At 40.2% G+C, this 13,198-nt stretch overlaps 1 protein-coding gene across 14 annotated transcripts in view; it reads right to left on the bottom strand.

Moving 5' to 3' along the window:
- MBNL1 (muscleblind like splicing regulator 1) overlaps nucleotides 1–13,198 on the bottom strand; it is a 207,576-nt gene that overhangs the window by 172,161 nt on the left and 22,217 nt on the right. For 8 of the 14 annotated variants that reach the window (XR_009261885.1, XR_009261886.1, XM_058730248.1 and 5 more), the window contains exon 1: nucleotides 11,060–11,196. The exons of 2 other annotated variants lie outside the window; for them this stretch is intronic. The gene's annotated coding sequence lies outside the window, so the exon portion shown is untranslated. Of the gene's footprint in view, nucleotides 1–11,059; nucleotides 11,201–13,198 lie in introns of those variants that run through there. 4 more of the 14 variants (XM_058730260.1, XM_058730262.1, XM_058730258.1 and 1 more) reach the window with 2 other exon arrangements.

Genomic DNA, 13,198 nt, shown 5'->3' with positions numbered 1-13,198 from the left:
AAGAGATTATAAGCATTTGTCAAACTATAAGCCAAAGTCAAAGCAGAAAGACAAAAGTTTATTTGGCAGCCTTTTAAGTTAAATTTACGCCTTCCTGACTTGTGTCATTTGTGGTATGGGTGAAGTTTTAAAATTACTGTATCGTAACTATACCCCTTGCATCCCCAGCAGAATCATCAAGAGGTAACAAAAAATTCTGTTCTGAAATAAGAAAAGACAGGGGTTCAGTTCAGTTTGGCTGCTCACCAGCTGTGTGACTTCAGGCAAGCAGGTTAACCTCTCTGCGTCTCTGTTTCCTCACCTCTATCAAGAGAATGATGGCTCCTGCCACGAAGGCCTGTTCCCTGTTTAACACCATTACCAGGTGATTCTTTCAAAAAAGAATATAAGCTGGCAATGTCTCACAGAGAAGACACTCGGATATGGTAGCTGGCCTCCTTACTTTCCCCCTGTTCATCCCATTTCCTTACAAACGCTGAACAGATAGACAAATTTCTCCTCCACACAGCACACCTTGACTACTAAGTTCCACTAAGACTTCCTTTCTTTGGATTTTCTTCTTTCCTTGACTTTCCTCCTTTGGTACTCAATAGTATAGCACCAATACTCAACTGTACTATTCACTTTTCATGTCTTTCTCTTCAGCTCAATTACATGCCAACAAAGAGAAACTAAGTAATTCTCCTTTGGATCCTCTTCTGCCCTACTATATAATCCCTTGACTCTAATAGGTACTCAAAGTATGTTTGTTAATTGGTTATTTAGCATAACACAAAGGATGAACTGATTTCCCTGTATGGCCTTATGGTTAACATAGCAGAATAGCTTTTTACGTGAAAAGACCTCAGCACTTAGCAAACTTTGATCCATTACTGAGAAACAGACACAATATTTTCTCCCAACACAGTATTAATTGCTCCGAAAATAATATTTACTTTTAAAAACCCATCCTCAAAACTCTGTTTCTCTGAGTCATTTCCCACATGCAATTTTCAGCAAATGTAGGTCCCCCAGAAAGCGTCGTGCACAATTCTGCTTGAAGGATAGATTTTTCAACAGTCTCAATTCTTCTGGATATTTCAAATTAGTTTTTGAAAAGGTCATGCAATACCTCAGAGAGACTCTATACCTGGGTCAAAGATCTGCTTGTATTCCCTGTTGTTCACTTTTGCTATGCTCGTCGTATCTCTCAAAGTCTTCTGGATGGGGCATTTAAAACCAAATATTATCTAATGCCACTAAATTGACAATGCAGCTTTCCCTGAAATGTCTGAGCAATGAAATTCAAATAATGGCTCAAAATAATTTGGAGTAAATTTGTCTAGTTAAAATTAGCCCAATGAACAGAGAAAGCAAAGAAGAATTTCTAATTTTAACACCATTTAATCTTACTTAAAAAAAATGAACATTTTGTGAACATTATCTTAACAGTGCAACCGAACAGATTTTTATCTTATCTTTATAAGCACAAGGCAAAAATCAGATAAACTAATAATAGAAAAAGACATCCTAAGTGTGGCTCTGACATAATACTAAGAGGCATAAAAACAAAAGCTGAAATAAAGCACTGTTAACATTATTTTCTCTAGCTCTCTGTAAACATGCTATAAAGACATAAACAGAGCAATTTTTATTATTTCTCATGGAAATACCCATCTAAAGAAATAATAAGTGGTAAATAGGTATAAATAGAATCTCCTTCTTGAAAACTGTCCTGATTTCATGGGAATCTGTCTATGCATGTTAAATACAACATAATCTATCATTGCTCTGACATTTTCTGCTTAAACTATGTTAAGCCATTTACTTGTAAAAAGCATGTAAGGACCTTAAGCAAAATGGCCAGTGAGAATGCCTCTAAAGCTTTCTATTCCATTCAAAACATAACTATCCTCACAACACCAAGAAACTGTTAACTCAGTGTAACTGCTTACTTATTCCCATATGTACATCATTCTGTTTGTAACAGTGTCTGATTATTAAGGAGTTTTATTTCCAGGAAAGAGAATCTCACAGTTATACTGATACGTTCCCTAAAATAGCAAGGTCTGAGAAGCAGAAATGTCAGTGGCATTGAGCACATTGCAAACTTACTTTATCATGTATCTGTGTGACACCTGCTTTATCACAGAGGCCAGGTTACACCGGTGTTCCTTTAATGAGGGACCAGAAGTACCTGGCCAACATTGCAACACTTCCTAGCAAATAACAACATACGCCTAAAGAGGAAATTATGCTTACTTCAGAATTACCAATTTGGGATGAAGAATTTGGCGACCTTCTACAGCTCCTCAGATCCTGTGCTTTATTTAAAAGAGGTGGACACAGAAATGGCATGGTTTAAGAAGTTAACACGCAGCATCCACTAAATCGAGTTATAGAGTTCCTGATAGAACGCAATTTCAAGTGTTTTTATCTTTCTGATATTTAGAATAAAGTTCCTGATCATAAAAGAGCTCGCAAGTAGCAACATAATGAACAGAATTAACATTAAAGATTGAAATTTTTATGTAAAACTTTTCTGATGAAAAGTTTAAACGATTCTTACTATATTTTAAGAATCATTTTTAACACCTCCCATTCCCTTTCATGTCCACATCTAGTCAGTTGCTACATCCTATGGACCCTATGCCTGTCACTTCTCCCCCAGTGAACATGTCCTCCTTGTCACTTCCCATCATTTCCCTCAGTCCTTCATCTCTTTCCCACAAACTCTACTGCATCCTGTGCATCCTATCCTTCCTCTAAATTGTCACTAAAATAGGTGCCTGTCGGGTTACACGCCTGGCCGAATGTCTCACGTTCCCAGCCGGGTGTCAAACTCGTACCACCTGTTTCTCAATGCCCCCCCAACGCATAGTGCCAACCTCCTTTCCCACCTAATTCCTCCCTTCTCCCTACTCTATATGCTGCCCACCTCCCCCTATGCCTTTTCTCTCTATCCTCTTTCTATTCATTCTTTTCGAGCCTCCCCAAACACTGGAGCAAGTGCGACTCTGCTAAAGTATTCCAAATGTCTGCGGTCTTGATCTCCCATGCACACTAACACAAGCATTCTTTAAATCTACTTTCATTCTTTCACGTACAAACATGGCTTCTAGAACTGGGCCACCCTGGTTCAACTCCTTGCTGTGCTACTTATTAGCGACGCCACTTGGGACTATTAACTTGTCAGTGCCTCGGTTTCCCCATCTGCGAAGCTGAGATATCAACAGTAACCATCGCACAGGGTTGTTCTGAGGAATACATGAATTGATTCATAAATCTTACCCTGGCACATAGGAAGCAGTCCAAAATGTAAGTAATCACCATGACAGTTCTTACCCTCATTACTATTCTTTATAGACCATTTCCAATTGGTTAAAAACATGGACATTTGAATAAAGACAGAAAACAAGCCTCATAATTCTACAAATGACAAAAAGAGCTGTCTAGCCATGCTACTTAATCCTAAAGATAAAGGTCATAAGGCCTAGTTTACAGCTGCAGAAAAAGATTAAATGAGCTATTTTATAAAGAAATGGACAGCAAAGTACAACTTCTACTAATTATTATTTATATGTTTAGAACTTCACAGATACAGAACTTAAGGACTAGAAGGAGTCAATGGTTGTTCCCAGATCACATATCCAGTCAGATCTGGTATAAAATAAAGTCTATACATTGTGAAGCTTCTCTATGCCTACCCACCCCCCCCCCCGCAACCAACAAAGTCATTTGTTCCTTTCAAAACACAGACAAAAATGCAGTAAGTATATCCAGAACCGGAAATTTTAAAATGATAATAGTAACACTGATATCACCTCCTACATTTGCAGAGTGTGTTCCACTTTTCAAAAGTTCTCCCCCAGTGAGGTCTGTTTTTGTTGTTCTCCTTGCACTGCAACAAACACTGGGGCTTTCTAAAGGAACTTAGAGGCTGTTTATAAGAACTGATGTATCTTTTCGTATACTACTTCCTGAAACTAAAATTTGGTAAAGAGAAATATCAATGAGGGGGCCTTTGGCTGAGGAATGCTGAGTCACAAGTCCAGCCAATGGTTCAGAGCTTTTCCCAACAACTTTTGCCGGACAGCAGGCCTCTATGCCTTCCTTTCTTTGTATCTGTCACCTATCCGGACTACCACCACCAGCCCCAGACTATCTTTCTGCTAGGATAAGAGCTACCCATCCACATGGAGTGCTAAAAGGTCATTGCAAAAGTAATTCTTTTCTTGCAATCAGAGAAGGGCAGAAACAAATAAAATGTGAATGTCTCATTACTACTACCATCAACAATGCTGGCAAACAGATTGCTAGACACAGGATTACAAATTGTAGATACTATAAGCTCTGACTGGTCTTGTAAGTTCTAACTCTAAATCAAGTTCAAAAAATGCCTTTAACGATGTTCTAAATATGAACTGCATAATGCCTTATTTTGGCATTCTTGCTATTTAACATGCTTGTGATGTGTTTTGACTATTAAACTATAAAGTCTCTGTTTATATTTCCTCACACTCCCACTGCACATATTATTGTTACCACACTTTTTAGCATTTTCTGGAAGAGTCTGTTCAGTCACAATCACTGTAGACAGATGTTAGTTTGCTGCAAACTCAAATAAGAAGGTATAGATGATGTTGCCACACGTTCCACAGACTATCTACTTAAAGCATTTATTATTTTTCAAAACCCACAAAACTGTACTCCTAATTGGGACAATTATACCTGTGTCTGAAACCATCAGTTAGAACCTTCTGCTTTTATTTCTTCATTTCTCTTTCATTCAATGTCACATTAGACTGGATACTCAGGCTGTTTCTGATTAAAATCTCCTGGCTAATATATACTTCTCTCAATGCTGCTCATCACGCTTTATGCATCTCTTTTCCCAAAAGGAAATCACTGCTTTTTCAATACATTTTAGCATTATTTCCACTTCTTAACTTTAATATATAGATTTTTAGAAAACAACCTCATTGTAAACAACCTCACTGTCACTGTCAGTTTACTTTCAACCTAGTCTTTGGCAATTTCTCTCCATCCACTGTTCAAATTCATTACCCATGCTGGTCTCCTGACACATAGTAACTATTTGGTGCTTCAACAGTAAAACTGATGGCAAAAGCTATCAATTATTCTCATATAGGACATTTGGAAATCCATATATTTCTACTAGAAAAATGAACTAAATAAATGGACTAGAACACATACAAAAATCCCGTATCGGGATGCTAAATATAAATGCATGAGAAATATGGAAATATCACTGAATATATATAATTAAAACTGGCTTAATAGAATATTTTTCTATGGTTGGAAAATAAAGAATAGCTTTTTTCCCCATTATTTATGCGTTAGGACTGTTTCCTTTATTATATGTATTGGTCAGAGCTACATTAAGACTTAGTTTTCCTTATCTGAACTTCCAAAACCATGTTACCAAGCCACTGTTTATGAAATCTCACTTTCTACTTACAGTTATTTTCAAAACTCCTAACTTCTGCTACCAGACTGCTACTTCTTTGAACAAGCGTACTTTGGCTAAGTTTGGTAGATTTCACTGAGCCTAGCTTGCTATTTTTGCCACAACACATATTCACTTATAAATCAACAATACAAAATAAAATCTCTCAAATCGACTGTGATGTTTATTTCATATGATTAAACTTGTTCCCATGATCCTCGAATCTTGTTAGCTCTTTAAAACAAGTTCATTCTTACTTAATAGCTCCCAAGCTGTTTTAAAAATGAAAATATACTATTAAATGTTAAGTTCCTTTTAAAAATTCTTTGGAGGAAGAAGTATTAGTTAAAGAGGGACAGGAGTTGATATCTGCACTGACTTTAGGTTATATGCTATTTAGCACAATCCTTTTTAATACTTTGATGTTATTTAACATCCAGATTATTTGAATAAATTATTATCATTGTCTAGGGCACACCTAGCTGTCACACAAACACTCACATAAAAATTGTGTCCACATGCATGAGTATGTACCTTATCAACTGTTATTCACCTCTTTGGATATATAAAAGATATACTTGTCAATTTTTATTTAAAAATTTTTTTTTAATCTTTATTTATTTTTGAGAGAGAGACAGAGTGTGAGCAGGGGAGGAGCAGAGAGAGAGGGAGACACAGAATCCGAAGCAGGCTCCAGGCCCTGAGCTGTCAGCACAGAGCCTGACGTGGGGTTCGAACTCACGGACTGCGAGATCATGACCTGAGCCGAAGTCGGACACTCAACCAACTGAGCCACCCAGGCACCCCTATACTTCTCAATTTTTAAAACAACGCCCATGGAGATGACAGTTTTTCTTTTGCAGTATACATACCACTGGAAGCATAACAGTTATTTCAGAAACATCTCCTTTTTAAAAGGGTTGATCTCAGTGGAAAAGGAATTCTTCACTCCATGCAAGATGGCTACCTTTCATCATGAGATCATTACATCCTGAACTGTTTTAGCAAAGGGTAATCACAGAAACCTGAATAAGACCTCAAAAACAGTGGGAAAAGTGTCAACTATATAATGCCTAATACTATAACATAAATGCTTTCAAGATTCTTCATTTTTATGGATGTCACGGGCACCCATGTTAAGATGTCTCTTGGAAAACGTAAATAATTGTCTATAAAAGAGGTACTAGAGTCATTAAAAACCAATAATAATATGTAAAAACCTATAAACATGTATTTACTAAGTGTTTTTTTCCAGGATATAGCTGTAATGTTTATATAAATATATATTTGTATAATATGAAAAACACTACATAAAAATCAATTTCCCTATCTCAAACCTAAAAATATAAAATATGTCTAGAGACACTTAATGCCACATGTCAATAGCTGTTCTTGAATTCTCTGCTTTGCAGTCAATATCTCTCCAGCCTTTAGTGACTATGCTCCATGACTCATCAGAAATGATATGCAAAGTTAATGGGGATCGTTGTTCCCCCCACACTCCCTACATGCATCAACACTAATGGCAGTTATGCCTCATACAGTGGGAGACAGATTCAAGATGGCACCAAGCCAGGAGGCAACTCTTCTGAGGTTCTCTAAAACCTGCCCTGCCCGTAGAAAGAACCCACTACATCCATCCTGTCCTATATCTTTGGCATCCTTCAAGGAAATAAAAGTAAGCATGCTTTATATGGATAAAAAAGAAGCGCATTTTTTCAGCTTAACACTCACTGTGTATGGCAAAATGGACTTCAGTTATGAAAATATCTGAGGGGAATGTTTCCAGGACCTATGCCATTGTGCTTTGTTTGCTAGTCAGATGCTTTCTCAAGAATGTGTTCAAATTATAAAGACAATGTCTCCGTGTATAGAAATTCCTGAAAGCCCGTATTACCACAGAAACATATTTTTACGTTTCCTAATATTCAAAACAATGCCTTATACCATACAAGTGAAAATCTCATTCTTGTGAATTTATTAATTAACAATTCGGTCAGGAGTTTGTTTGGATTTACTTAATGTTTTTATTTTCTAAGGAAGGAAAGTCATAGGAAAGGAAAATACATATTAAGCATTTGAGGATAATGGCTATTTACCAAAAACTCTATTTTAAAATAAGTTTTAGTGACTCGTTTATGTTTGGTAACTTCAGGACAATGATAGCTATAGTGTCTCTAAAATGTTCCTAAGTAGCAATCATACTCTATTCTGGCCTTTGAGAGGTGTTAGGACTCATCCACTAATTATAAGCCTTTTCTCTGTTATTACTACCTCACCATTAAATCTCTAAACTAAATAGTAGTTTTGAGGAAATAAAAATAGATGTTAGGTAGTGTGTTTTCTTAGATTTTGGTTACAATGGATAAGAAAGACAAGGTATTTGTGTGTATAATATACTTTTTTAGCTTGTGAAAATAAAAGTCAATTTTATTATTTTAACCAGCAAACTCACGAGGCTTTCTCTCAGAATTCTGCTCCCCTGATCTATTTGAGAACAGCACTGTCCAATAGAAATGTAATACAAGCCACATTTGTTATTTTAGGTTTTCTAGTAGTCGTATTTTAAAAAAGTAAAAAGAAACAGGTGAAATTAATCTAAATGAATATTCTACTGAAACCAATCTATCCAAAATATTATCACTGCAACACATAATCAGTATTAAAAATACGAATCAGATGCTTTACATTCTTCCCTTCGTTCAAAGTTTTCCAAATCCAGAAGGTATTTTACACTTAGAGCAAATCTCAGTCCCAACTAGCCACATTTCAAATGCTCGACAGCCACATGTGGCTAGTGGCTACCGCATTGGGTGGCAATTCTGGATTTCCAAAAATACGAAGCTCTTGAGCCTAAAAGGCCATCACTTCAAAATCTTCCTATGTAACATCTTCTATAATCAGCACTGCTGCTAGGATTTTATTTTGAGCCAAACATTTAAGTGAATACATTTTGCTTCCTTCCTTCACTCCCCTCACCCTGCCTTTCTATTGCGCACCCTGATGACTTTCTCTTAAGGGCGTAAGAAACCCCAGCGACCTATTCTCTTTAGCTTCTTCTAAGCAAGATCTGAGATGTTCTCGAACCTGTGCATCTTCAGTCACCAAGCAGAAAACCTGAAGGTGCAGCAAAAGGCTATTCTCTGTTTTCATAAATAGAGATATCAAACACAGGTCTAAAGAACGACAACACTGATAAATGCCAAGGGCAACCTTTTTGCTTACAATAAAAATAGGAGATTTTATATAATAAAGTAACACGCCCTGGTTCAATGAGAAATAGGACTTGACTCTTCCCCTCACCCCAGGAGAAACCTTGGGATACTCTGTTCTTGGTCTGGAACAGAACCCAGTGCTTCATTTCATAGGAATTCTGTGCCCAGAGGAAGAACAGAATGCTGGAAACAGAATTTAATGAATTCAACTTGGAGTCTTAAGTTTGCCTCAAATGTGGAAATGTAAACACAAGCAATAATATTTTAAACCATGAAACACTTTGGATTCTCCACTGGCATGGCTGCGTTGAGTACCACACTCGATGTGTATCTGCATACAAATTTGTTCTTAGTAACATGAGAAAAAAAAAATTAAACTAGGCACATGCGAGTTTTCTGAGTCTCTTAGTAATAATAAAACCTGATTATTATGTCTTAAGTGACACTGTAATTATAGACGGATGGATGAACAGGTTTTCTGGTGCTGACCTAACCTGTTCCCTCAAACACAAAAGGCAAACTTTTGTAGTGCTCGGTGAGGGAAACCCCCCATTAAACAAATAAAACTAAAAACTATGTCTACATCTTGAAAAAAAGCCCTACCAACACAATAATCCAAAAGAATTTCACCGCCATGCAAATACACCACATGGATGAGAATCAGAACACTGTCAGGTTCCTAAAAAAAACAGTTTCTAGCTATAGCTGTCACCCACCGACTTTAAGAAAGCAAAGATACAAGTGTCAACAGTGTGCTTTCTCAGGCTACAAAGTAACTTTATTCAGTGTCTCTGGCTATAACTCTACATCTAAGGCATTCTAAGTATTGAACTAAATATTCTCAAGATGAGTTTTACAGTCCTTGAACTTCCGTTTTAACCGCCTCAGTGATTTTTTTTTTTTTTCCTATCTCAACAGCAAGACAAGGAGAGACACCAACGCTCTCAGGAACCCACACAGACAACATGGAGTGGATTACTTATGCGGGTATAGACTAGTTATGTACTAAATACCCTCTGTGTATAAACAGACACTGTGTTCAAACCCAGGAGGGAGGAACACGGCGTCCACGGGTGTAGGATTTCAAAGCGCCTTGCAGAGGGCCTGCAAATCCAAAGGGCATTAATTATGACTTCTCTCTTGGTGTATTAATTTGTTTAAGAAACGCCTCAGAGGACGGCAGAGTTTTACCATCCATCTGCTATCGCTTGTGCCTGTGCTGGTGGGCACACAAAGTAAAGACAGTGGCAAATAACCTTTCTGGCAGCTTCTTACTCCGTTTTAATCCCAGGGAAGCACACTCCACGGAAACACACCATCAAATCTCAGCAGCAGCCGTCTACTCTCAGGGCCAGGGAGAGACTTAAGAACACAATGACTCTTGTAGCAACACCCCTGTAGTTGTAAAGTGCCGTGAGAGGGGCCAACACAAGCTCCACCATATACCTGCTCGTGTTACAAGCTCTGGAATCAAAGTATTCTCACATGACACATTACTACCAATAACAGATTCCGGCTCCGTTTCAAAAAAAAAAAAAAAAAAGTGTGGGGGTGGGGGGGGACTACATATTTGTCCTGCTTTTGTCTAAAAACCAGAACCCAAGTACTAACTACTTTTCCTCCTCAACCTTTCGTGAAAGCAATTCAACCAACTGCGGCTCCACCCAGAGAGCGTCTATACTTACTTTTCTTACAGTTTTTGAGTGACGCACTACAAAACGATGGGGGGGGGGGGGAGAGGAGCCCTCTCATGCAGGGCGTCTTCCGCCCTGTAAACTTGGCAAAAGGCAAACTGGACTGAAATACAGCACTCTCCATATAAGGAAGCCCAGCTAAACATGTCATGCGTAATTTATGGGTAGCAGGCAGAGAATTAACCTTTGCGTGCACATATTTGGCCCAGATGAAAACCGGGGCTGGATGGCAGCCCCCGGGGACAGGGATGCGGGATCTCTTGGGAGACACCGTGGCTCGCGTCTGATGGGCTCGCGTCTCCTCCTGACGAAGGTCATTAAGTTGTAAGTACACTTCCACGCACCTGTTTCTTTCATCCCCCCCCCCCCCCCGCCGCCCCCCGCCTCTTTCTCTCTTTCTTTCTTGCTCTTTCTGCCTCGGCTGCCAAGCTGGAAGCTGGCTGCGCTCTGACAGTGTCCGCAGAGCCCCGGGAAGGGCGGCTCGGAGCTGGGCTGCAGCTGCAACCTCCCGCTCTCCCTCCAGCTCGAGCTGGTGTGCGAGAGGGAAGCCTCCACCGCGGCGAGCCAGCCGCTGCCGCTACGAGACGCAGCCGGCCGGAGCCTCCTCTCACTTCCTCCTTCAGCCATGTACAGCCCCGAAAGAGTACAAACAATGCAGAGCAGCGGAGCAGCGCGAGGAAACTGTGAACAGGGAAACTTACCTCTCACATTTTTTTTCAGAGGCAGCCCGACTGCCGACCGAGTGCCCAAGGCATTGTGGGAGTCCTGATTCCAAGAGGCCCGCGATTTAAAATTGAACTTGTCAGTTCCCGGTCACGGGAGCATTGTGAGCGCCACAACTCATTCAGCTGCAGTGGAAAGACTGTTGCATGTCGCTGTGCAGCCTCTTATCGCCGAGGTCTGGTTTCCGCTGCTGCTGCGCGGCCCCTCCCCCGCCAGCCCAGCCCCACCAGGAAGCCCGGGGCGGACTCGTCGAGCTCCCGGACGCACGCGGCCGCGAAAAAACGCTCTTCAACTTTCCGCCGCCCTCCCGCCCTTCCCCGGGCCGCCCTGGCGCCCCTCAACCGAACAAAGTCCGCAAGGGGTGGTCGTGGCCGCTCGCGGATCGGCGCACCGAGCAAAAGGAAGCCGCAGCCGGCGCTGGCGAGGTGCATCCCCGCAGCCAACCGGTGGTATGTTCCATCTTACACGTTCAACATTATTGCAGCCGAGCTATAGTGCAAACGGGACGCACTCCTACTACTTTCTGCTCCTTCCGACCAGCCGGGCGGACAAATAGGTTCTTTTTTTTTTTTAAAGAGGCCGGTGGATGGGTCTTTTATAAGGAAGCCGGCAAGGTTAGGTTGAAGGTGAGAATCCGATCGGCATGAAACGGTAAGGATCGGATGGGGCTGCCGCCTTAAAATGCACCACACAGTTTTTGAACCTGGATGGCTCACAGGCGGGAAAAACATCTGCAAGGCTGCCAGTGTGTGTCTGCCTCAAGTAACGGCGTGTGCGCAGTTTTGCAGTTCCTTAGTAAAACTGATTGTCACACAAGCACAAAAACTCCTGTTCCAGCTTCCCGTCTAGCTTGTAAATAATATTTGGAATGTAAAACCCTTTCTTCCCAACTCTGCATTACATGATTTATAGAAAAGCACAGCTCCTTCTTTAAAAATAAAATGCCATTTTCTGAAATACTGGAATATTCTAAGGCACATAAGTCATATTATCGTTGGAGCAAAAGAAACCACAGCCCCGAATCATAATTCATTGGGTGTTGTAAGATGTAACTTGGCTTCCCTTTGAATGGAAAGAATTTGGGGTTAATGTGATGTGATAATGTTTTGGAGATTTGGGGGCAGAATTTCCTTTGGATTTAAGGAATTTTGATAACTTGTTCAATAATGAATCTAATTTAAACCATTGGTTCCATGTTTTGGACACAATCTGGAATGAAATGGTAGGTAAGGTGCAGTGTTCTTCCTACAACTTTATTAAGTTGTGTTAAAGAGGGTGCGGCTGGCTTCTGGAGGAGAAGGAAAAAGATCATGAAAGGTGCTAAGGTTCAGAAATAAGTCCAGAGGCACTAATAACAGACTTGAGTTCTGACCCTTGACTAGATCCACAAAACACTGAGTTAATACTGTGCACTGCTCCCTTCCATACAAATTAATTAATTAATTAATTAACTAGTTAATTAATTAATTAGATGGCCCTACTTATCAGTGTTAATCATTAAAAAGTACCCAAGCACACACACAGTTGAAGTAGATTAAGAGGAGGACACTGACACTTTCTCAGAGGACAGGAATGGGCATTCTCTATCTGCCAATTAGTAGCTATGAGGACTTCCTTCCTTCTAATTCAGCATTCACTGCAACAACTACATCGAATGCCTGCTATGCCAAAGCTATAAGAATGGGTAACACAGTCCCTACACAGTCAAGGATGATACTTCTACTAGGAAAGAGACAAACCAATTAACTCTGCCTGAGGGGTGAATGCTAAGATGGTGTAGGCAAGCCCAAGGGGGCCTGAGGAAGGTTAGGGAAGGCTTCCTGGAGGAGTTATTTTGAACAGGTGCCTTGAAAGGTATATAGGAATTAGCGAGATGGAAAGGGAGTTGGGGCTGGGCAAGTGAAGAAAACAGCATGGTCAATACAACGGGCCTACCAGCCTTCCTGTTAGAAGTGAAGGAAGGGTAAGTGTAGGGGAGTGGCAGGAGATGAGCCAAAAGCAGGTCTGTGTTAAGCCCAGGAGTCTCTACTCTGAAAACCATGATGAAATGGAAGAGTTTATACAGCAAGGGGATAGGTAGGTAGAGTTTGGATTTGTATTTCAGAAAGATCCTGTGG

The sequence above is a fragment of the Neofelis nebulosa genome, chromosome 5 (assembly GCF_028018385.1).
Source record: "Neofelis nebulosa isolate mNeoNeb1 chromosome 5, mNeoNeb1.pri, whole genome shotgun sequence".
Taxonomy (NCBI): domain Eukaryota; kingdom Metazoa; phylum Chordata; class Mammalia; order Carnivora; family Felidae; genus Neofelis; species Neofelis nebulosa.
Note: the sequence above shows the minus strand (reverse complement) of the source record. Positions and strands in the feature narration are given on the sequence as shown.